The 24,233-nt window shown below is 45.2% G+C and overlaps 2 long non-coding RNA genes across 2 annotated transcripts; both read left to right on the forward strand.

Annotated features, from left to right (window-relative positions):
* Positions 1–7,522: 7,522 nt before the first annotated feature.
* Positions 7,523–15,857, forward strand: LOC125184256 (uncharacterized). Its single transcript, XR_010825839.1, has 3 exons — positions 7,523–7,647; positions 14,597–14,687; positions 15,122–15,857. It is a non-coding gene; the product is annotated as an uncharacterized lncRNA (long non-coding RNA).
* LOC106047085 (uncharacterized) lies at positions 7,656–8,933 on the forward strand. Its single transcript, XR_001213587.3, has 2 exons — positions 7,656–7,981; positions 8,884–8,933. It is a non-coding gene; the product is annotated as an uncharacterized lncRNA (long non-coding RNA).
* Positions 15,858–24,233: the final 8,376 nt, after the last annotated feature.

The raw sequence follows: 24,233 nt of genomic DNA on the forward strand, positions 1-24,233 counted from the left end.
TTGAATGGACTGGTTTGTGTAGATTTTTTTAATAGAGTGAAATGAAGGCTTTTTGCAAAATGCACCTAGCAATAACTCAAAGAATGATATGATAATCATTTTCCCCTTTATTTACACAATCTAAATCTTTTTTTCTTTTGAAAAATCACTGAATCACTAATCACTGAAAAAAAAAAAACACTGAAGAACAGTCTGGATGATGTATACTCGTGCAATCCTTTCATGGTGGCTAAGAAAAGACTTCTGAAGAGCTAAAAAAAAATTCAAATGGTGATGGGGAGGAAACAAATGGCACTGGGGAAGCTTGGACCATCCTTTGGACAGCCCCCTGTACCCTGTCATAATGGCTGAGGGTCACAGAGCCTGCTAAATCTAGAGGAGATGGCACCCTGCCACTGCGGGCTCTGTCTAACGTTTGCCTCGTGTATTCACCTACGTTCCCACAGGAGTGCTGAAGGAGATTTCACAGGGAAACGGGCGAGGTTCGGGAATAAATTTGCTGTCACCCTTCCCACAGTAAGCAGCTGACACAGGTGACCGTTTTGTGAGCTGATGATGGCTGTGGACAGGGGTAGTGTGATGGCTGCCGACGCTACTCTCAAGCCTGGCAGGCACAGCTGTGGGATCCCGTGGCCAGGCAAGCACGGCCCCATCTGGGTCCCATTTTCCCCTTGTGGGGTCTGGTGTCCCTCTGTCCACAGCTCCGGCCCTGTCACCACAGCCCTGTCCCCTGCCCTGCAGCAGGCCCCATTCCCCCAGCAAGGGGTATCCCTGTGGCCTGCTGACTGCGTGGGGCCTTGGCCTGGGGATGGCTGGAGCAGGGCGCTGAGGAGTTGGGCCTGGGTAGAGCCCCAAGGAACCATGCAGCCACTTGTTTGGGGACCTCCGCACCCTTCTCTGCACACCCCAGAGCTGCTTGAGCACTGTCAGGGCCACCACTCAGAGAGGATGCGGTTCCTCCATTTTTGCCTTTGTCCCCGGTAAGCCCAGCTCAGGCACAAATGCAGATGATGTGTGAGATCTAGGAGCTAAAGCGCCTATGCTCAGTCGTGTTTTGTCACAAGCTCTGCTACCTGATTTAGGCTGCTTCCTCCCACTGACAGTCATGCCAGTGAAAAGCCTGACGACATCAGTGGGTCTAGTCCCTACGGCCTCCTCTACCTATGTCACACACATAAAATGGGGTTTAACAGGGCTCTGCTGAAGGGGGTCTCATTGAAACCAAGCACACATCTGCCTGGGAAGGAAAATAGCACCTCACCTGCTGGGGTTTTAAACTGATCTTTGCCTTGTGCAAATAAAAGGCTTCATCTTTGCAAAAGAAGTGGAGGTATAGTATTAAAGAGCTACACTCACAGAGAGACACTGCATGAAGTTTAAATAAACAAACTGGCATTTAACATCAGCTTTCTGTAGCAAGGCTGCTGTGCAAACATGACCACAATTGTGGAAAAAAACAAGCTGTGAAAGAAAACAGTAGTGGAGGTGGTTTCTTTGGTTTAGCGTACATAGAAATAAGTATAGCCTAGCTGAAGGAAATGACATATAGTGAGACATTTTGTGAGTTGTACCAGTGTAGAGGTGTAGAGCAACAAAACCTCCCAAATTAACTCAAGCAGCGGTGAATTAACAGCTTGGAGGGGCCTGCCAGGGAAATAAGCTTACAGCTGCAGTCAGAGGAAGGGGCTGGGTATTTGGCTGTTAAGAGGGTAGCAGGAGGTACTAAGGTGCAGCGTGGTCTCAGAGCTTCCCTGGAAGGCAGACAAAGTGAATTTTTCATCTCCAGAGTGGAAGGCAGAATTACTCTGGGGTTGTCCTGTTGCCTCTACTGTTGTTCAGTCTTTTGTCTTCAGTCTTCAGTCTTCAGTCTCTGCGCTGGTGTGGGAGAAGGGGAGGAGTAAATGTACTATAGGGCTCTGAGACTGTGTCAGTAGCCACAATAGTGAGAATGGTATCAGATTATTAGTGCGGATCCCTGCCCCATTTACAGGGCTAAATGACAGAAAATGCAACTAGGAGCAAAGCATCTTCAGATGGCAGAGCAGCAGCTCTAGTTTCAGAGTTTACCAAACAGGGATGAAGAAAACAGAGGCAGATAAGTGAGGACAATACATGAGAAGCAGAGAAGACATGACAGGCAAGGTACGGCCGTGCCAGAAGTGACTCAGGGTGCTGCATCAGTATGGAGTGACCAGGGATGAGCTCTTGGGAAGGGGAAAGCTCATCAGAAATAATCTTTGGTTATTCACAAAACTGGAGAGAGCAGCCAGCACATATAAATTACTGCTGATTGAGTTCATAGATTGAGTAAAATTTAAGCAAGAAAGCGTTTTTACCCTTTGACTAAGGCTAATCTGACAAGTTCATGCTTGAAATCAGATGCCAAGGAATAGCACAAAGAGCTTGTTAAAGCAGAATGACTGACGCGTGATGGAGAAAAGAGCTAAATGTCCATGTGGCAGAGTCCTGGAGTCCTGCTCCCTGCTGGGAGTTGATGAAGTGCCTGCCACTTCCCGGCAGCCTCACGGACAAGCAAAGGCTGACAGAGTGCTGCTGTGACAGCGCTGTGACAGCGCTGAGCAGAATAAGGGGTAGGAATCTGTCCAGAAGGTGGGACGTGGAGCTGAGCCACTAAACATTTTCCAGGCCTGTATATGGGGTGGTAGTAGGTTCTCTTGCTGTGGATTGTGGTATATTGTAGGACACCGGATTATTTCCAACAATCTGCAAGCAAATGCTCATATGCTGCTAGCAGTTTTAGATGCTACATGCCATATTTCTAAAGTCTACACTGGTTGAGTGGTCTGGAGTTAGTTTCTTCTGCCCATTTATCACTGGTTGTTGCTTGTGATCATTTTCCATCCATTAAATTTCTGTTCATAATTGAAGCATATATCCAGCATTGCTGCTTACTGATTATATCGCGAGGTCTCTGTTAGTGACAAAATATTTCCATTCATGGCATACAATCTTTTGTAAGCACTTGTTTTACAAGGCATTTAAGTTTCTCTGAATGTTTGGTAACACTCAGCTAGCAGCCATGTATTAGCAGTCAGCTTACGGTCAAGTGGAAAACTTGTAGATATTTCTGGTAGCTCACAGATTTGGTTTTCACACGGTTTAGAGCTCTGAAAATGCATTCTTGGTGTCGTTTTGTTTTGTATGCTTGTTTGTTTACCTGACATCGTTGGTTAATATGCTTCTGCTCTAGCTAAAGAATTCTTCAACTGCTTGACATCTAATTTTAACAGTATTTATTTCTGTTGCCATACGTTTTTTAACACTGTTTTGAATGCTTCAGTAATGCCTGAATAGTGACTATGTGAAGCATACAAGTAACCTCCCAGATTCCACTCAAAATCTCAACAGGTTTTAATTATCTGGCGGCCAAAGTGTTCTGCCTTCTCTAGAGTATCCTCACATGCAGATAAGTGGCTTAATATTAGAAGCTCATAATTTTTTATTCAAGGAAGTGAAATAAAGGAACTCACCTAAATCTTAATCAGATTGAACAAAACACTTTTCCTAACATTAAAACTTTACAGTGGTGTCATCATCTATCAAGTACGAGCAGATTATCTGTCCAGTTTAAGAATGGGAAGAGACTGCACTAAGTATAAATAAACTGATAGCAGGGATGAATGAACATTCTGGATGGTGCTAATTCCTCCCTGGGGCACGTGCATCTACTGCACGAGAGCAATTGTTTTGCTTTTGGGTGGTATTTGATTGTAATGACTGGCTGGCGTATTTTTAAAACTGTCCCCTGATACCAAGCCCCCAGAGAAGATATTTGCCTGAGTTATTAGAAATCGTCTGCTATTCTCTAGAATTTCTGACCATGGTGAGAATAACATCTAAGCATTGTGGATGCCAAGCAGAAGATGCTCTCATTCTTTCTGTAAGTTAGTAACTGTAATAAGTAAAACCCTGGGAAAGAAAGCCTTGAAGTTCATTTCTCTCTGCATTTCATGCCACCCTGAGACATCTGGTCTGTCTCCTCTTAACACAATGGAAAAGGGAAGGAAAGATACCTCAACTATATCATAGAACCATAGAATATCTTAAGTTGGAAGGGACCCTGAAGGGTGTCTGGCTGAAATTCTGGGGTGCAGGAGCCAGTATTTCATCCACAAATCTGTTAAGATATGGAGGTCTAAATTATGCAGCCCTTTTCCATACGAGGCGTAAAAGCTTATGCTGGGGCTACTTGTACAGATAACACAATGGGAGTAACAATTTCATCCACAGATGACATAATTTATTACTCTGTTTTGACAGAAACGAGAACTTTGCTGGGGGGGGGAGGTGCTCTTTCCCTACACATAGCGCCTTGCAGCTCTCAGACAAGTGTTGTAAGAAACCACAAAGGCCAGTTTAGTTCTCATGGTTTGCACCTGCATCGCTATCTTCGCTCAGAGGCGTAGCTGACAGCAAGTCTGCGGATAAATGGCATATAAAGTAGGAAGCTATGTTCTCAAGCAATTTTTAAGGCTGGATGGTGAGCTCACATTATACCTAAATGGCCATGACTTCTAGGAAAGAGACTTACTAAGAAACACTGTGTAACATCTCTGTGGATTTCTCTGCTACTCTAATTCTCATACGGTATAACACTCGTAGTGCAGATTCTTGTAGAGAGTCTCCTGAAAGTGGACACAGTCATTGACCAGACTCTAACAGCTTTTGGACTCAAAACCCTTAAAAATGTAAACAACTCAAGGTTTTGAAAATAGTCATTAGCAAGAAGCTAATCATGTATGTGTGTACACACCACAGGCAAAGAAACTACAGCTCCTTATACCTGTTGGGGCTAAAATTAAAAACAGAGGCCTTCCTCAGAGAGCTGTATGTTCCTCCTTGCAGAAGATGTTTTGGAAAGTAAGGTGTTGCATGCAGAAACAGACGGTTATATTTCTTTCTTAGCCAAAATAGGAAATAGAGGAGAATTTCCAGGAGGTTTTCAGCTCAGAGAAGCTTAAATGAACAGTCCAAACCAAGAGTTTGCAACTTTTAGACTTGTTCAGAATTAGGCAAACCAGGAGGGAGCCATTCTTGAAAGCATCATTCTTCAAAATTTTCTTATCTCTGTTGTCCTGGTTCTTTTGCTGGTAAATCTCACCATTGTGGTCATGGTGAGTTACCAAATAAGCTTAGTTCATGTGGCTGTAGGCAGAGATGGGCTGTTCTCTCAAAGCTACTTGTTCAATGGCAGGCTCTAACACTTGGACCTGAGGGCACCACTCTGATGGAACAAAAAGAGAGGCAGAAATAGTCATAATAAAACTAATAATATTCACTAATAACATGCCTTCTTCAGCTAGCTTCTCTTAGGCTTCTGTCATACCTCGAGAAAAAAACTGTGGTCTTTGTGGTAAAAATACAGGAGCCTGGGTGCTGCAGGGATGCTTCCTGAGGTGTTGTGTTTCTGAACATACGTTCACATAATAAAAAAGAGCCATGTGAATGCATTAACGGGCCTCAGAGACTTAGCATGGCCACATTGAGCTCCGGTAGCTCCTGCAGGCTGGGACCAGCTGCAGTCCTACTGGCAATGGGCGGTGTTTGGCTCGGACTTGATCTGCTCAGAGCATTACTTATTTGCTAATTAAAGCCGTCTTCTGTCTTTTCCATTTGAAAGAGGAGAAGCTGAGGCACTAGATAGCTGATGCAACGGCACCAAGGCCATGAAAGAAGTCAGAGGCTGGGTAACAGTCTTCATTCCTGCATGTCACGCAAAGCCACCAACACAAAGAGTCCCATCATATTTCTGTTCTGTAGTTATGTGGAATGATGTAAAGGAGGGCGATGTGACAACCAAACCTGTTCAGCCATCAGTTGGCATCACTTTAATTGCCTTACATTCAAAGGCTTTTATCTGTTTATTTAATTATTATTTCATCTACCTCCTAGCACTAAGACCTAAGAGAAAGAACCTCCCAGTTTTTCACCATGCCTGATTTTTCTGTGCAGCAGAACTTCAGGCATGTGCCAGTGGCATGCTGTGTGTGGCTGGTCTCTGTGGCTGCTGACGGGAACATCTCTGGAACTGAAACGTATTATCAGAGGGTAACCTTACTCTGTCAGTCACTGCCGATAAGATCTGAGGTTTTCTCTTTTGCTGTGGTTTTTTATCATGCGCAGGACCTCTGACATTAGAGCGGAGATTTTGCATATGATATGTCTGACCACTTACTACCTACCCTGTTTAGAGGAAAAGCCTTTCAGCTCACAGTCTGCAGCACTTTATTTGGGCATTTCTACATTATGCTTGTACGTCTTGCCTCTGCATACGGTTGTATGGCTGCGGCAGCTCCTTCTGGGCTCATGCACCCTGCCTGCAGTCAGGCCACTTCTGATGCATCATTATGCTCAGGTTTTGCCCACACACTGCAAGCAAGGCACTGCGGGGTGTCTCAGTGTGGAGCTCATGTAAGCATATGAACGAGCACTGCTCAAATACTGATGCAGCAGTATTGCCTTTCACAAGGCTTGGCATCTATGTAGGTCCTGAATAAATCCACCAGCATCTGTCAGGCGCCCAGCACCAAGCGTGCCCCAGCTATGTTGTTATCAGCGCCCAGGCTTGCTAGGTTAAAGCCACACATCTCACCTGCAGCATAGGTGCACCCCACATAACATAAAGTCCTGAGCTCGCAGTCTGACAATGAAAAAGTGAAGAGAGGGAACCACTGTAGCCTGGACTATTTAAAGTGATGCTATTTAAGAGACAGAAACTGAACATGAAAGTTGCTTCTGTTTTATTTTGTTCTAAGCAGAGTTATTTTAGTAATACAAAACTGATGGCTGGGTGGTAAAAATTAATTGCTGGATGGGAAAATCATGCTCCTACATGTGTTACTATGCCTGCTAGGTTCAGAGAAAGTCAGTAATTTTATTTGAAACACTGTGCATGTATAGAAGTATAGGAAAAGGAGGGATATTCATCCAGTACTGGGTACTTCCAGGTATGAGCCAATGGCTCCATGGATCGATAATCTGAAATGGAAAATGTTATCAAATGCTCAGTTCCTTTAAAAGCTGTGCAATTATTTTTTTGAAGCCACTGTCATGCATTGGTGTGCCGTGCTTTCCGCCTGACAGCCCTGGACTGCTCTTGATCGGAGACGGTACCTCTGGCCACCCCGAGCTGTGATGTGGTGGCCATGGGCTGCTGCTCTGAGGTGGCCCAGCTGGCTGATCGTCCCAAGGGCCATGCTAAGATGCATTAAATTCACATGAAAGAGGTTCTTGAAATGCTTTTCAGCCTGAGTCATATACGGGCCAACCTGCCGATTATTTGTATCTGCTTAGGCAATATACTGACAGCTCTGAAAGATCCTTTGTTGGCTGAAGTCACTTTTTCAATATAAATTTTAAGTGTGCTCAGCTGTTAGCCTTTAAGATCCCCTTTTAACACACTCAAATTCAGTTGCATTATACAGCTGGGTATAGAGGCCGTTCAGGCAGGAAACTAATTCCCCACTTCTGGTTCCTTGCAGCTTAAGAGGACAGGTAATGAGGCACAGCTGAGGCCTTCTTAGGCACACAGGGATATGCAATACAAAAGAGAGGCACAGAAGGAGAGGGGGCTGCTTTGTTTCAGCCAGAGGCCAGGATTTTATTTATTTGTTTGTTTGTTTTTAGGTAAGTAGTGTTTTTATTGCTGGTTCTAAAACAGTATCAGAGAAGTTTTAGAAGCCTGTTCTCTGGTGCTGTCCTATGCTTCCTTCTTTAGCTTAGTGAGACCTTCCAGTAACCAAACACCTGTAGCACCAGGATAGAAGTGCTGATAGAGAGAAGCTGGCTTCCTGCCTCCTTAGGGCTGGCTGTGGTGCTTATGTGGCAGAACCTGATCAGAGAGGTGTGTGAAGCTCCACTGCTGTATTCCAGCAGAGACCTGGTCTCAGGGAAACAACCCAGCTCTGTGTGTCAACCTGCCATGCTGAACGATGTGTGGAGCCTGAGCTCGTGTGGGCAGGTAGGCAATGGGTTTTTGAAGCTGAATTAGTTAAGAGTGATGGGGCAGGAGGCCTTAAGTTGTGCTGTAGATGTTTAGGTTGGATATGAGAAAAACTTTCTTCACTGAAAGGGTTGTGAAATATTGGAACAGGCTGCCCAGGGAAGTAGTTGAGTCCCCATCCCTGGAGGTCTTCAAAAAATATATAGAAGTAGAACTGAGTGATGTGGCTTAATAGTGGACTTGGCAGTGCTAGGTTAAAGGCTGGGCTGTGTGACCTTAGAGGTCTCTTCCAACCTGAATGATTCTATAAAGCTCTGTCAATGCAATGTGACCCTGGAAAGAGAGGGAGAGCTAATAGCTGCAGTCCCTGAGATGCTTGGGAAAGGCAGCGAGCAACGGTGCTCTTCTGCCCTGATGGAGGCTTATTGCAGTGGTGCTGGGTGAAGGAAGGTGCTGTACTCTCTGCACATCTCTGGCAAATCCAGCAGCCAGAAGGGTTCTGAGCCTATGTTGTGCTTACCCTGGGAGCAGCCTCTATCCACCTAGCAAGAGAATAAGGTGACTTAGCACCTTCTGCAGCTCTGCTTTGCTTTTGCTAAAGCCAAGCACCCTGCATCGTGCATGGTGGTACTCATCCACTTCCTGACATAGCACTCTTTGTTTGTGGCTCTCCTTTGACTAACAGGTGTCTAAATTAGTCCTTGAGGTCATTTTACCCTTTTCAACTATGCTGCAAGCCTGTGATCAAAAAAGCAGGTAAATGCAGTGCCACTACAGCAAGACATTTTGTCATGAAGTTGTCCCTGAAGTTTATCTTGGGAATGTATTTCCTTGGCAGCAAGATCAGTTTGTAAGAGTTGGAAGATGTAACTCTGTTCTTTGTTAGCTTTTCTCTCCCTGCTTTGTTGTTTCCTTTGCAGCAAAACAGGACATGTCATCAAGACCACAAGAGCAAGTGTTGTCTCTGAGGTGCTTCAATTCTCTGCATCTAACCGCAGCCGGAGCTACCTTTAATACCATCAAAGAGCTTGGGCAGCTGGGGAGAAAGGAAAGGGGTGTGGGTGCTGTGAGGTTCTTCACAGCTGGGGGAAAAGAAAATACCAGAGGCTATTAAAAGGAAGTCTGTACTTAATACCCTGTGGGTTCAAGTGGTTTAACTTCTTGCTTTTTTATATCTGTGAAAGAAAGTGTACAAGACTTTTAAATGGTGGATTTTATAGTGGTTTGCATCAATATTTAACAGGAAAACCCTTGTTTGCATACTGATATTTGATTGTGTAACACTATAAATGTTTTTGTTAATATGTGTTCCCATTCTTGGCTTGAGACATTGCTTTCCACCCCTCTTGGCTTCTGAGCTAATTAGAGAGGGAACCCCTGGTGGGTTTAAAAAACAAGTGAAAACCAACAGCCCTTCTTTAAGAGAATGGAGAAAGATACTGGGACATTAGCAGAGCATGGGAAGAAGCATTTTAGAGGGTGTTAAAGCAGTAGTAATAGGCTAGGGCCAGCAAGGAAGATCATAAAATTAATGCAGGGCTTATATGGCTAGAAAGAAATTGAAGAGGTGATTTGATCCATGTGTCTCCTATGAAAAACAATCTGGTATACCTGAATCTAGACCATCCCAGGAGTTAAGTGCTTGGCTAACCTGTTCCTGAAGGCTCCAGCTGATGGCATAATCCACACAGTCTGTTGTAAAGCTGAACTTTCCTTGTAACTGGTCTCACCTGACGCTATGCCAAAAATGCAAAATGTGACTAGGTGTGACAGGCAAGGCAGCTTCTTTGGGGAATATCAGTGGTATGGTTTGGCCCGGAATGGGGAACCTTGAGGATACTGCTGCCTGAGAGGAGGCAAACTCGTAACAAAACCTCTGTAGAGTTGGTAGCAATGCAAGAGTTGTTATGAAAAGGAAAGTATTCATGTTCAATTTGCATTTAATAAGAAAATATAATTCCTAAAACTGTCAGGAGTGTGGAGCAGATAAATGAGTTGTGGAGGGGCTTGATGTTGTCAGAGTCAAGGGACAGACTGATTCTATAGTGGACATCATAGTGAGAAAGAGGATGTGCTCCCATGGCTGGACAATGAAAAACAAACGGACAGCTGTGCTCTTACATCTCATTGGCAGTGTTTGAATCTCTGGAGCTTTCTATATGTATGTATGGACACATGTGGGTGCAGATGCACACTCCACCTTCCACCCTGAGCCTATTCCTATCAAATATTCATCAGAGGAAGATTTTCATCTGCACATTTTACATTATTCAAGCTTAGGAGTATGTCGTCTTGCCTACAGGATTTAGATACCAGGGATAAAACAGAAGCCTCTTTAATTTTCTACATTTAGGATTTCTGCTTCATTAAAAATTCTTTTGAAGATTAGTCTTAATGATAGATCTTTTAACTTGGAGTCTTTCTCCCAGGAAAAATATGCTCACAGCAGAAAACAGATGAACCCACTCCCGAGAAATCTGTGCAGTTTGACCATCAGCCATGGGTGGGTAACATAGGTAGCTCTTTTCAACGTTTGCCTTACTCCAAAGGGCCTGCACTTAACCCCAGTGTGTAATAGATTGCTGCTGCTTCCATGTGTTCCCCCAGGATTAAAATAGGAGCATTCTCCTCGGAGGAATTCCTTCTGATGCACTGAAACAGAACAGAGAATACTGAGCCAGTCTGAACTAAGTTTTAAACTGTTAATATTCAGTACTTGTTTTTACATGCCAAAACTTGATTTTTGTTATAGAACATGACTTTTCAGAGACTGCAAAGCACCTAATGTTTGGCTTAGATGCTAAGGATGCTTCCCTTCCTCTGAAAGGCAGGTGTGCTATTCACTGCCATAAAACTTGAATTTAGATCTAGGGTCAGACAATAGATGGTCCCAAATTTACTGAGAAACATGGTGCTACTCTTGGCATTTTATAAAGGAGCATGCAGAGATTTTTGGAGAGGTTAAACTCAGCTATCATGTTTGATTACTTGTTAGCAAACAAACCAGGATGTTTGGCATAAACGACAACAGTTATAGTAGCCATGTACACAAAGGGCTCGGATTTTGTCACTTCTCATGCTCTTCTTTGCCAAAAGAGTATCATTGGGTGAGTGATATATAACCTGGTGCACAGCTTCCTCTCTACTGAAGTTGGTAGAGTAAGGCTGCGTTATATTGGTTACTGGTACTTGTTACCAAAAATCCCAAATGAGACAGGCTTGGTTCTGAACACAGCCTGGTTCCCAAGGACATAGACTTTGGCTGGCACTGGGGATGGTGCTTGGCACCTTCCTTTTCGTTTGCTTTCTTTTAAAAAAAAAAATAAATCACTATTTCTGGCTTCTGGGGGAAACAAATCTGAAGCACATCACTCTTGGATAGGAAACAGATGGATAATTACATTGCTGCTTTTTCAAAGATCACTTGCCATGAGGACCCCCCTGGGGGAAAGATGGGCAGCCTTGCTTTACAGACTGCTCTGAGGAGCTCTTGGGTTATTCTCTTAGTGCTTAGCAAAATTTCTCTAACTTTATCTGCTTATGTTGGAGTCTGCTGTGATTATATCCCAGTGGTTTTGCATTATCAAATCTTACTCTAGTTTAGCAGAAGCACTGAAAAGATATAAGCTAGTCAAGTGTTTTTAACATTCAGTAGTTAAAGCAGACTGAGGTGTGGTTCTTTTTTTTTGATCTGAAGAAAATGAAAGCTGTTAGAGCAATGTTTATTTTAAGCTACAAGCAAAAGGTATGAGCTTAGATGCTCTTAAGCTATCTGTCTGCACATCTTGTGGACAAGCTCCAGGAAGACAAAGAGCTCTGAGCCTCAGTGGCCATCATTAAATCTCCCCTCATAATGTGTCTACCCTACCTGTGTATTTGTCCGAGGTTTGGGAGCTGGTGTTCTGAACATATGTGTATATGTAGTAAGAGTTGTCCAGATTCTTTCTATATTCTGTAACTCTCTGTGCAGTAGATTTTCTTGGTACCAAGATCTCAGCATGAAAGAAGAGTTAAATTCCCATAGTGGCAGGAAAAATAAACCTTGAGCACACCACAGAGGTCCTCCTTTGTGAGCAACATTTCAAGTTGTGCTGCTGAGAGCTGATGACAAGCTAGCCTTAAGACACCTGATGTGGTAATGCCCAAAAGCTGCCAAAGCTTCTTCAAACAGGCAGGCTTCTGCCGTGGAAGAGCTCCAAAAGCTCCTTGCCTTTGTCTCTCTTAATCAGAGCGAACTGGAGGTGAGCAGCACCACACAGCTGCCTTGTATGCCATGGGCCAATTAGTGAATGGAGACAGCAAAGTGCCCCAGGTGAAGCTAGCCTTTCAACGAGGATGAAATCTAGAGTTAAATAAAAAGATTAAACAGGTGGTATAAAAATAGTTTAGGCAGGACTCATCTTGTTGATCATCAGATGTCTGCAGTGGAGAATCACAGGTGGTCAGCCAGGCCTGCAGATTTGCAGGATGCTTGCAATAGAAGGTCCCTGGGAGCTGGATGTCTCCTGCAGAAGAAAACACAGCATCCCCTGCCCGTGCAGCACAGACTCTCTAAAGCCTTGGCAGTAGAGCTGGAAGCACCCCAGCACCACTGGGATGTGTGGGAGGGGGTGAAAACAATGAAGCAGCTTCTGATGGTTTAATTTCCATTAGGTCTTTCATGAAAGGACTTCAGTATGCTTTACACTGAGGTTGGAACAGACTGCTGTTAATTAAATAATTAGCTGTTTAAAATGTATTTATTAAGGCTTAACAGCCAGGCCACAGATATGTATCACTTACAGAGCCACAATATCTGCAATAAATGTTTTTCACCCCATAATCAAATACGGTTTAATTAGGCAATGCTGGGAGAACAGTTGCAATAAATAGTGGGTAAGACTTGCCTTTATAATTGAGATTTAATCAGCCAGCTCTTGTATGTTCATTGAATAATTGATTATTCTGCGCATTTATCAAGGATTAAAACTCAGTGGTAGACATGCAAATCTCCTTGTATTAAATACATCTGAAATTCTCAAATACCATTTAATGCATATTAACGTTCTGATCCAATCTAAATGGCAAACACATTGGAGATATCGCCTCTGATGTAGGCTGTTTTATTGCTGTTTATCACTTTTTTTCTAAATTTAACTGTTTCTGTTTGTTGCTTTAGAAGTAGTTGTAGGAGATGGACAGAAACATAGGAAGGGGAAGTGAAATGGAGATAGCTTGCTCATTCCAGGAACGTGCAAGATGCTATCTAGGATGGGACAGCAGGAAATATTTTTATGTTGGCTGCCAGTGAGCAGACTAAACCAACTGAAGCAGCCAAACAGATTGGAAGTGGTAACTCTCCACACAATGTTTTAGTGTTTGTTGCATCCAACAAGCATGTAAAATGTCCATGCATAGTCTTTGTAGCTCCTAAAAAAAAAAAAATAAAAAAATGCATGTGGGTGAACAGTGCTGGGGTTATCCAAGAACCAGCACAAAGTGTGTCCCACTGGCTAGCTGCAGCTTTTGCTGCAAAGCCTGGGAGAAACAAACAACCCTGGGGCTGCCAGTGGACACTCTCCAAGAAAATCAAGTTTCCTTACTGAAGGCATGTTAGACTTTTTTTTTTTGCTGAAGTTTAAGGATGGAGTAAGAATGAGAAGGAACATGAAATTGTGGTTACTGGTTACGCCAATTGTGGTTACTGGTTACACCAAGAGTGGGGCACAAGCCTGCACCTTGGTGAATCCCCTTTTGCTTTTATATCTCATGCAGATCGTAGAGTGTCACAGTCAGTGCTGGAAGCACGGGAGGTGCCTCAGCTTCTGGTAAGCAAACTGATTTGTCAGAAGTGTGGAACACCGCAAGCTTATAGGTTCTGTAAAAGCTTAGCTGTTAGTGGCAGAGCACTGGTAACAACAGGTTAGTATTTAATTCCTCTGCAGTCAAAGGCTCGGACATCAATGATACATGCTGGACAGTGAGGGCAGGAGCAAGCGTGTAGCCTGAAGATCTCAGGGCAAGGCCAGTATGCAAGGCTGATTTGTGTTACCAGTTGTTTGTGGCATCAGTGCTCTTCAGCAAAAAAAAAAAAAAAAAGACAAAAAAACCACAAACTTGTAGACTCCAAAACATTTTCAAGTGGGGTGAGACCCTTGATTAGTGAAGTGAAACCGATAAAGGTAGCGTATGTTCCTTCCATCTTCTGCAGTCGTGCTGGAGAGCATGTCTTCTACATCTGCCCTCTGAGCCCCGTGTCCACAGCCTGAGAACCACTTTTCCAAATTTAAGACTAATGAACCAAATGGCTGCTGTGCATGTAGACTGCCTGCTTTATTTTCTGCTTTGTGAACCGTTCCTTGCTAGCTGCAACTTGAACACAAGAGGGTGGTATTTCTTCAGGAATTTGTTGCGGGGAGAACGGGCTTGTAGAGAAATGTGCTCAATGGGAGAAAATAACCATATCTTGTTTTCTTAAAAATCGGTAGTGCCAGCCTTGCTCTTGTTTGGCATTTGTTACCTGCAGCAGGGCTGTGGTCCAGTGCTGGGTGTGCCCTGGGACATGCTGTTTGAGCTACTGCTCATCCCTGAGCAAACCCACTGCCTGGGATGCTACAAAACCACTTAATCTGACCAACAGCAACTTTTTTTCAGGGTTTCCCTCCCGAGGACCCCTTCCTTTGTCTACTTCCAGAGGTGCAAGCTGTTGCTGTGTCTCTGGGGGCTGTGGCCATTCCTTCCGTGCGTGAGTCTCATTTGTGGTGCAAAATGCCTGGGTGCCCATTGCTGACTGCACTGCCTTTAAGTGCTTGGGAAGTACAGAGGAGAAGCTGTTTCAGCCCCAGGCAGGGATTACGGTTCCTGATTGCCTATGGAGCAGTGTTGAGAGAAGAGCTGTCTTCAGGATCAGCATATCCTGTTCTTGCAGATCAGCTCTCGCTTTCCCCAGGGCAGTCTCACCTGCAGCGTGCTGGTTTGGGGATGTAGGTCTCAGAGGCTGGGGGCACTGGTGGCTCTGCTGCTGAATTCTGGCTGATTTCCCAAACTGGAGAGAGGATTTGGGCAAGTCCCCATGTCAGCAAGGGTAATGCTAACTCTCTCCCTGCTCTGTACGCTGTCAGGAAAATGTAGATTTGGGATCATCTCCCTGACTTGCCATTTGCCTCCTCTGTCTCATAGCTGTGCCCTGGACCAGGCAGCGTCTCAGCCTCTGGCAGCAGCATGGTGATGAGCTGAATCTCTGAAATGACAGGCCAGGCCCTCAGAGAGGCTGCTGGATGCCTTGCTGGATATGTAATCCCTGCGCTTGGAACCCGCGTGAGACAATGCAAAGCGAATTGCTGCAGACTAAATATACGGTCAGGATGTGTTGGGAGTTGGCAGCGCAGCTGGTTGGGGTAGCCAGGGAAGGAGGAGGGAAATGGTCAGCTTTCTCTTTCTATTGCACTGGATGATGCTCGGGGTCCTTTAAAAGACTTTAACATGGTTTTGGAAAGGAAGAACTGGAGGAGACTCAGCCACAAAAAGCTGGATGAAGGCTGAAGGGCGCAACGTGCCTGGGAACTGTGAGAAGGGATCAGCATCCAGCTCCGATCAGAGGATGAATTTGGGAGCAGATTGTTTCACAGCAGCTCAGAACAGGGCTCTGGCACCTCCTATGAACTGGGGGGAGATGGACTTCTGCTGTGACCCACTCCACGATCACAGCTCACACGTGATCCTTTGTATGAGCTGTGCTGCATGCGGGCAGCTGGCTGAGGCACGGGTTGTCCTTCTGAGAAGAACACAACCAAAATAAAGATCAGTTGTCTTGCCTGGTTTACTGTAACTAATTGCTAATGTTGTTGCAGTGGAAAGGAGACTTTAAAACTGAATTGGAGCTTTGTATTTTAACTGACTTACTTCTATATTTCACCTGGCTCACTCAGAAATTAGAATGGACTTTGCTTTTTTCTGTTCATAATCATTTTCTGGCCCTTTGCCCAGACCAGAAGAGCCCCAAGCTCTCCCATACTGAATGCTGGCTGGAGTTGAGGCCAAACTGTACTGTACAACTGTATAAAGTGTTCTGCTTTGAATAAGGAGACAGCTGTAATGATGACTGACCTGTTCTTTTACTGTTCCTCAAACTGGAAAGTCCAACGTGATAACACTTGAAAATCTTCATTTTTGTTATTGGGTAGCACTTCTTATGGTAAGTAATGATAAAAAGGGAAAATAAGAATTCTTATGAGTATTTTGAAGACAAATACCCACCTGAACATTTTGGTTCTGCAACATTTGAGAAGATGTGTGACATGTTGAATGAGGTCTAAATGTTGAAGTGGCTTCTCCAGCTGAGCATCCTGCCTGTAGGCAGTGGTGGCAAAGGAGATCCCCCATGAGTTGTGCTGGTTGTACTCATCCTTTTCCTGTTAAGTGAAGAAAGTGCTTTGGCTCAGAGCTTATTCACGAAATGAACCTGTGTTTGATCACCTTTGTCCTCACCCTGCAGGTAGAGAGAGTATGTCAACAGATCATACTTTAGAGCTTCAAAGGTAGGGTGCAGCTTCTGGAGCACTGCTCAGCTGCCTAATAAGTTCCCTGTAAAGATCACTTTGTTTGCTAGGCATTTATCCATCCTGGAAAAAGGCTTGTGGGACACTCCCTGCTCAAATCCACACCATCCATAGGCACAGCAACTCCACTGCCAAACCCTCTATAGAAGGAGAGAGCAGGCAGGTAAATCATGCTCCACTGGTGCAGCAAGGGCATGGAAACAACTGTGTATGATCAGCAGGCAAACCTTAGGGATAGTCTTAAAACACCACGGGTCAGCTGGTCTAAGTCACCTCTTCTAAAGTCCCTGGAGCTGTGCAGGCTTTCATCACCTGAGACTTGAGTTCTGCATTCAGATGAAACGTTCCCAAGGTGGCCCTGCTCTGGCTCTGCTGCCTGCTGACCTGGACTTTCTTCTAAGCATATCTCGCTATCTCAAAATTGGTAGGCATGTATGCCTCCTTCTGCTGTGGAGTTAGAGGGCACCGCCTTCTGTGCTGACAGCTCTTCCCTGCCCCTTTGTGGGGCTGCGGGCAGGACCTGGGGCACAAAGGACCTTGTGTGCTGGCTCGCTGCCCATAAGATGGGGTCTGTGCTGTGCTGGGAGCTGTGTGGCTCAGCAAACTGGTAAAGTGTGCTGTAGGTGAGGTGGTAATAGCAGCGATTGCGATGTTCCTTATGTTACAGCTTTCATTAAGCTATCAGCCTGTTTATCTATAGCTCAATGTATTAGCCTGTTGGAGCATATTGAGTAACCAGTTATAAATGGTAGGCTTTGCTGATGTTGGCATTTCTGGTGTTGAAATCTTATGCTAGTGCTATTCTGCTCATGTTGATGCATGTTCACATGTGTGGTTTGGTCTCCCTCACACACACAAGTTTAACTTCTGAAGGAGGGACACCTCCTGTGTAAATATGCACTGTGCTTAAAATGAATGTGTTTTTACAGGGCTGTTTCCCTTTCATAAGTGAACAGGACCATGCTTGCAGCTGTAAATAATTTTACACCTTTCTTTCTTGTTTGCAGTCTCCCTGTGTAGGATAGAAATAATAAACAGATACGTTATCTCCCTAAATGGCTAAGGGAGCAACAAGAAGGCTTCAAAACCATTAAAAAATATAATGCCTTGATCCTATTTTTTAGCAAAGCTGCTAAATAATGAGCCCTCCTTGCTGTTCCTGGTACAGTACCTAGACATGCCATAAAGCAATTCCAGCTTCAGCCAGTAGTTTGGGGTATATAGTAGTTTATTATTCTTTTGCTGTTTTTATCCGACAGTGATGGATCAACCCAGGAAAACCAGGGAGTAGAGGGAAAGGGGATTAAGATCTTAGCCTCACCAGCTTCTTCTGTGTTTTATCCCCATGGGCAAGTGCTGATGAGCATTCCCCGTTTTGTTTCTACCCTGATTAAACTAAGAAACCAAACCAAAGGATGCAGGAGAAAAGGGTTAAAGGATTAGGAGATGGTCTTTGAACTGCCATGTGGCAAGGTAATGAGGCATGAATTATTAAAATTATTTCAATTACAACTGGCAGCCACACAGACTGCTTTTGCATTGCCTTCCTTTCTGTAAGAAGACAGATTTGCTACTGCTTGTGGTTTCTTGGAAAAGAGACACTTGTCCAGAAATGTTAGGTGTACACACAATGTAATTTGGGCTAAACTGCATTCGTGGGTAGATAAATTGAAGTGTCAATGAAATGGGCATGGTTCAGCAGCAAGACAATTACTGCCTGAAAACCTATGGGGATGGATTGCTGTCATGTTGATGGAAGGCTGTAGGTATTAGTGGCCTCCAATACCTGTATCAGAACAGTGAGCTGTAAGGCACCGGTCATACATCGCTAATGATAACTAAACAGCTTTTGGCTTTGGGAAGCGATGGAAGGAGCAGTATTTTCATACTCTATATTCTTCTGTGCATAGCTTGCTCAACAACTGAGCTTTGGGTGCATTGAATGCAGATTTGTAGACAGTGCTTAGACTACTTGTGCTTTTCTGCTGGGAAGTCAGGCATCACACTGCTAGCTGCCTTTTCCATATTTCCTTGTGATTTAAGTGCCTGTAGAAATGTAAATATTACCAGGCACAGCTCCATCTAGCGACTGCTAAGAACTTTGCACTAAAGCCTGTGTTTCGGGTCAGAATGGACAATGATCTGAGGTCTTGGCTCCTCTGGCCACAAAACCCAATCAGCACGAGTAAGGCTTGCAAGGTTTGCTACAGAAGAAAAATGTAGAGGTGATCTGGTGAAATCAGAACTTGATGAATGTTTCAGAATGATTTATTTAACGGGTTTTAATTTATTTTTGGTACTTGTGAATTGCGGGTGGGGTGAGTGGGTAGGGAAGAAGTGAATCTATCAGGGGCTCAGATCGCAGTGAAATCAGAGGTATCCTAAAGCTGTATCTCTAGCAGTTTAGCCAAACCGTTCCTTTCCGCTACTCTTCTCCATACCAAGGCTGTGCTTGTCCTCAGAATTCATCCACACTCCATCCTGAAAGATGACAGTTGAAGGCTACTGCCATGTGGATGTACCTTGGTGCTTTTTACTTTCTGTACTTTTTATCTTAATAGGGAGAGAAAGCAAAAAAGTAGCATTATGGGTTGACTTTGGCACACACAGATGAACTCATCAGGAAAGGAGCAGTGGGCAGCACTGGACGCAGTTAATAGATTGAAGCTCTGACCCCATTGCAACCATGGAGTTTGTGGGGGAGCATCTGATGTATGGGGCAGCCAAGAGCGGACAAGACAGTAGCACAAAAACCTGAGCGAAAATTAATCCTTCAGGCAGGGAAACAGTTGCATGAAGGCAGCCGCCGTGCCAGACTGCCAAGCCTGGAAGGGGAGCAGGGCTGTGGGCCAGGCTGGGAGCTCGCTGGGCGAGCAATGAATGGGAAACCTCCGCGGGGTCCGGCTGGGGCCATTGTTCACAGTCACGGCAGGCAGCCTTCGGCCCCGCTCCTCTCGGAAATATGAGTTATTAAAATGTAACAACAGCAGGAAGGCGCTTGCACTAGGGCTTACACAATATCCCTTTTATAGTTCCTGGTTTTTCCCCCCCTCCTTGGAGCGGAGCCGCTTTCCTTAGGCCACGGGTGAGAGGAGGGTTTGTTCGTGCCGTGACCCTGCCAGCAGGTGACCATTTCTGCAGCTACTCCGCCGAGTTTCCCTCTGCAGCCTGGGTGGAAATGGAGGCCAGGCTCCCCCTGGGGTTTCTGGATGACAACTTTTTCCAATCTGTTCAGCGCGACCTCATCTCAGGAGCCGAGGAGAGGTGTGGGGGGATGAGGAAGGAGCAGGCATTCCTTGCTGCTACATTCACGTAGTTCCTGGCACCGGCCAGCTCAGCAAGCTCCTCCTGAAACCGCTCCAGACTCTGAAATCATTTCTATTAGGAAACCATTCATGCTCTAGCTAGAGCCCTAGGTGACTCTTTAAAGCCCCAAATTGCTAAAACGCTGTCAGCGGTCAGGAGCCTGACGCTGCCTGGCTTACTTTGGCAGAGCCGTGGCTGGGCTGCAGTGAGACCCGAGTCCTCTGCTCTCAGGCAGTGCTGTCCCCGCACAATTTTGTGCTTCCTGCTGGGTAGTACAGAGCTGGAATCCAGCTCTATTTTCTTAGTTACCCTTAATGCTATCCCTGTCCCCCTCGCTGTGACAAAGGCTGTTTTTTGCAGCGTGGCTTTGCTTGCTCACTTCACCAGTGCTGCCATCAGATAGGGACTGTCTGCAGAGCATCAGTGTCAGTGCTGAAATAATAAAAATGGCCAGTTCATCAAGTTGAGGAAATCTTCAAGGTGAAAATAGATATTTAGACTCCAAGGGACTGCCACGTGTGGGGACGTGGAGGACCTGGTGCCTGACAAGCCTCCTGCTGCCTGCGGCACCGGTACGCGCTCCCTCCGCCCTCCCTCTCAGCTCTGTTTTCAAGTCCCCCTGTGAGACGGATGTGTTAGCCCAGTCATGCCGTTACCTGCTGAACTGCAGCGGGCTTGTTTCAGTGCGTAAATTACCTCTCTGCTTGTCTCGCTCAAGTGATGATTCATTTTGATTGATCAGCTCTGAGCTGGGCGTGAAGGCAGCTCGGGCTGCTTCCCTGCTGGCACTGCTGTGCTCTGGATGAAGCTGGGTTTTACCCTTTAAAGCCACTGCGTGTTGCAGCTCCTCTGCCTGGTGATTTGCTCCTGTCACTGTTAATTGGGAAAATCCCTTAGGCCTTTCTGGAGCTTTCTATCAGTTTTGGTACCCAGCTAGTGTGGAAATTTGGACTAAGTGTGAGCTTAGGGCTTGCTCATTGTATGAGGCGGCTGGAAATGAGTGTAGTGGTTCTGAGAAGTCGGTCTGTCTGCCTTAAGTCTTGTGTGAGAATTTTAGTCTCTGCTAGCAGATGGCAAAACATCCTTTTAAATTCAGGAGTAAATGTATAGATGGAAGATAAAGAGCAATGGAAAACAGAGCTGTGCAAGTGTAAGAACAGTATAACAAATAATTGTTAGCAAGCACGGAGGAGACAAGGTGTAAGTGATGGATAATGCTGGGTGACAGTATATCACAGAGAAGCCTACACCAGTTTCCAGGAACACTGAGAGTAATATGTGTAATAATGGTCCAGGACTGCAATTCCAGCCCTAGGTTAAAAACGCTGCTGTCTGTAGCTCTTTTGTGTGTCCATTTCCCCACCTGTGAAGCTGTATAATAGTAATTTCCTCCCAGAAGAGCTGCAAATGCTGGCTAGAAGTTACAGTATGTTACAGCATTAAGGAAACGGTGGCTATTATTAATCACTCCTTATATTTTTTCAACATTCTGCATAAATAAATTTTGTTTGTTTTGGTTTTTAAAACTTGGAATCCATGGCTGGACCAAATTAGAGCTGGAAGCTGAGAGGTGCAAGGAAAGACATCCAAAATGCTGCTCAGTTTGCTCTGTATGGGACAGAACTGCTGAGGCTGCATCACTTGCAGCTCTCGAGCCTGGTGCCAGCATACAGAATTCCCTCCTTACAGCTTTTCCATTTTGCGTGCCAAGTATCCAGCTCCTCAGTCTGTTATAAATCTTCCCTAATTCTGTAATTGCTTTGGTAGTGATTATAGGCAGACTCTTGTTGATCCTTCTGTGGTTTTCCTTTATCCACATTTTCTGTGGGCTTTTTTTATTGTTGTTGATTCTTTTTTCCAGTTCCTTTTCTCCCTTTTTCCAGTTCTAGCAGGCCCCATGGCTCCAGTCCAGTGTCTTCCCTCCAAGCGACAGGCAGAGCCCCTCTACATCTGGGTCTGCCTTTCCAGTACGAGCCTTCGGGGGAAGGGGCACCTTGTGCCTCTCCTACGCTCACAAATACGGGAAGCAAACATGTAAGTTCATGCTTTTAAGAACATGCTCTGAATCAAACTGGGAGCTGCATTCAGCGATGGATTTAGAAGTTGTGGCAGGCAGACAATTAAGCATAGCTTTAAGCATGATTGTACCGTTCTCTAAATACCCGTGGATATCTCTCAACATAAGCAGTTACAACAACAGCAAAGTGGTTGGGCCTGGCTTGAGCTTGGCACACATTCAGGCTGCAGGCAGGTCGGCTGCTGCTCTGAGGACAGGTTGGAGTAGGCAATGCCCTGCAATGGTCTCTGCCCTGCAGCAGATTCGTCCCATGCTTGCTTCAGCACAGCAGGACCAGCAAACCTCACTATTCAAAACCCTAGCACTCCTTTTCTCCCTCCCTGGGGATGTAGGCTCACTTGAGTAAAATACATTTGCGTAAACATACCCGATAATCCAGCCTGACCAAGTGCAGGCATTGTGGTGAGCCCCTGCCCTGGTTCATGTGTGATGCTTTGATAAAAATCAGTGATATTCTCACTTGGTGGCAAGATCCAGATCTCTTGTGAACGCGGTTGATGCAAAGCTACGGTTCCTGCTTCGTTCCTGTAGTTTCAGCGAGAACTCGGATCATAAAAGCCATAAAACTGGGTTGTACATTTGTGGAAAATGGATTAAGCTTTGAGGGGTTTGAGAGTTTGACTTTGACCTGTTTTTGTTTTTCAAACTTCCAGCTTGTTTCAGAAGTGCTCAGCTGGCATTTCTGAAAGCAGCTGAGGGATTTCAGTGGTTATTAAGGGGGATATTCCTGTAGGTCAGCTCAGGAAGCACTTCCAGGAGTTTTATTTTCAGAGGTGGATGCTATTAAGGATGGGAAAATTCTTATGTCCTCTCATTAGGCTACCAGGGACTTTGTTCTACTGTATGGGCAGTGACTTTTGCCTTTTTTTGTCTGTTAGTATATCCTTCGGCTTTAATTTCAGCCTGAAGTATCCCCTTCCCTACCCATGGGAGAGGCTGTTCTGTGAAAACGTCCATCTGATGTACCTCGTGGTTGAGCAGATGTTATCTTACTTGGTAATGAAATTCTGCCTTGAGTAATTGGACGTTCTTCCTGGTTCCTCATAATTAAGGCAGGAGAAAAGAACAAAACCTGCTGATTTGATATGAGTAATTGCTTCATTAAGTTATTTGCTTCCCCGCCGTAACCATCAGCCCGAAGACGAGAACAGCGTGGCCATCAGACCATATATGCCTATACCGTAACGCTGCGGGTCTTGGTGCTGCCTCGTCAGACGGAATCACAGGCAGAGGAGTTGGGAAACACACTGCTAAATTATTTACCTCTTAACCATATGCACTTAAAACCGCAGAGAGTCTGGCTGTTGTTAGCTGTGCTGTGTCCCAACCAAGTGAATCAGTCCCTGGAAAAAGCAGAGGGCTAATGTGTGAGGCTTTAGATCAACACAGCTGCCTTGCCTCCTGTATCTGAGCACTGTGAGTTGATGTTTAGAAGCTGAACATCTGTGTCCTGCTGTGGAGCAGGCAAAAAGCTACGTGAAATCCTGGTCAGTGCTGGGAAGAAAGTGGCTCAGAACTGAAACGTGGCAACGTCGTAGCTGTGGCTCTTGGTGACGGTGTATGGCACTGCTGTCATTTAGTTTTCTGGCTTGTATTTGTGTTTGGATGCACACGGAGCTGGTGGTGATCACGCTGTACCAGGTGTCACTGGGCAGGTAACTGGGCCTTGTTCATTTCTTCAGTCACACGGGTTTTGCTGAAACCTCAGCCGTAACTAAGTAGGAGATTCTGGGTCCCCACGGACCTGAGCTCCTCTCAGGCACATGTGGCTGCCCCCTCTCTGTGATGCTGTTGCTCCTGAGTAGCAAGTCACCCCAAATGCACTTAATAAATCTTTTTATTTCCTTATTGCAGCCTTGAGAGCTGGCTTCTGAATGGGAGCAGGCGCAGGATTTGTGTGTGCCTGCTTGGGGCTCAGAGGCTCCTTGGCTGGGAAGTCTCTGAGTTACCCCAGGTGTGGGGCAAGCAGGTGAGGCAGTTCCAGGTCGCTGCCAGTCAGTCCCCGAGACCTCTGCGTGCTGTGCTCTGCAAAGCCCGTATTTTCCAGGAATGCTATCAGAAACTGATTGTGCAGCTGATTTCTATCTCCTTGAGGATCTGGGAAGGTATGTTTTTGTAAGAGACCAGCTCGGAGCTGACAGTCCCAATATTCCTACAGCTGCAAATCTAGGTAGTAACGAGCTATCCCAGAGCTGTAATTCCTGCCTTGACAACCTTTTTTTCAGAGCCATTAGAAATAAAAATCTGTTCTCAGTTTTTTTGAAGTAAATGAGGATAATGATGAACTTAAATAACCGGGGCATTGTAAGGATTAACTAACTGCTGCACAACCAGTGCTTTGTATGAGCGA

This window comes from Anser cygnoides, chromosome 19, assembly GCF_040182565.1.
Source record: "Anser cygnoides isolate HZ-2024a breed goose chromosome 19, Taihu_goose_T2T_genome, whole genome shotgun sequence".
Taxonomy (NCBI): Eukaryota; Metazoa; Chordata; class Aves; order Anseriformes; family Anatidae; genus Anser; species Anser cygnoides.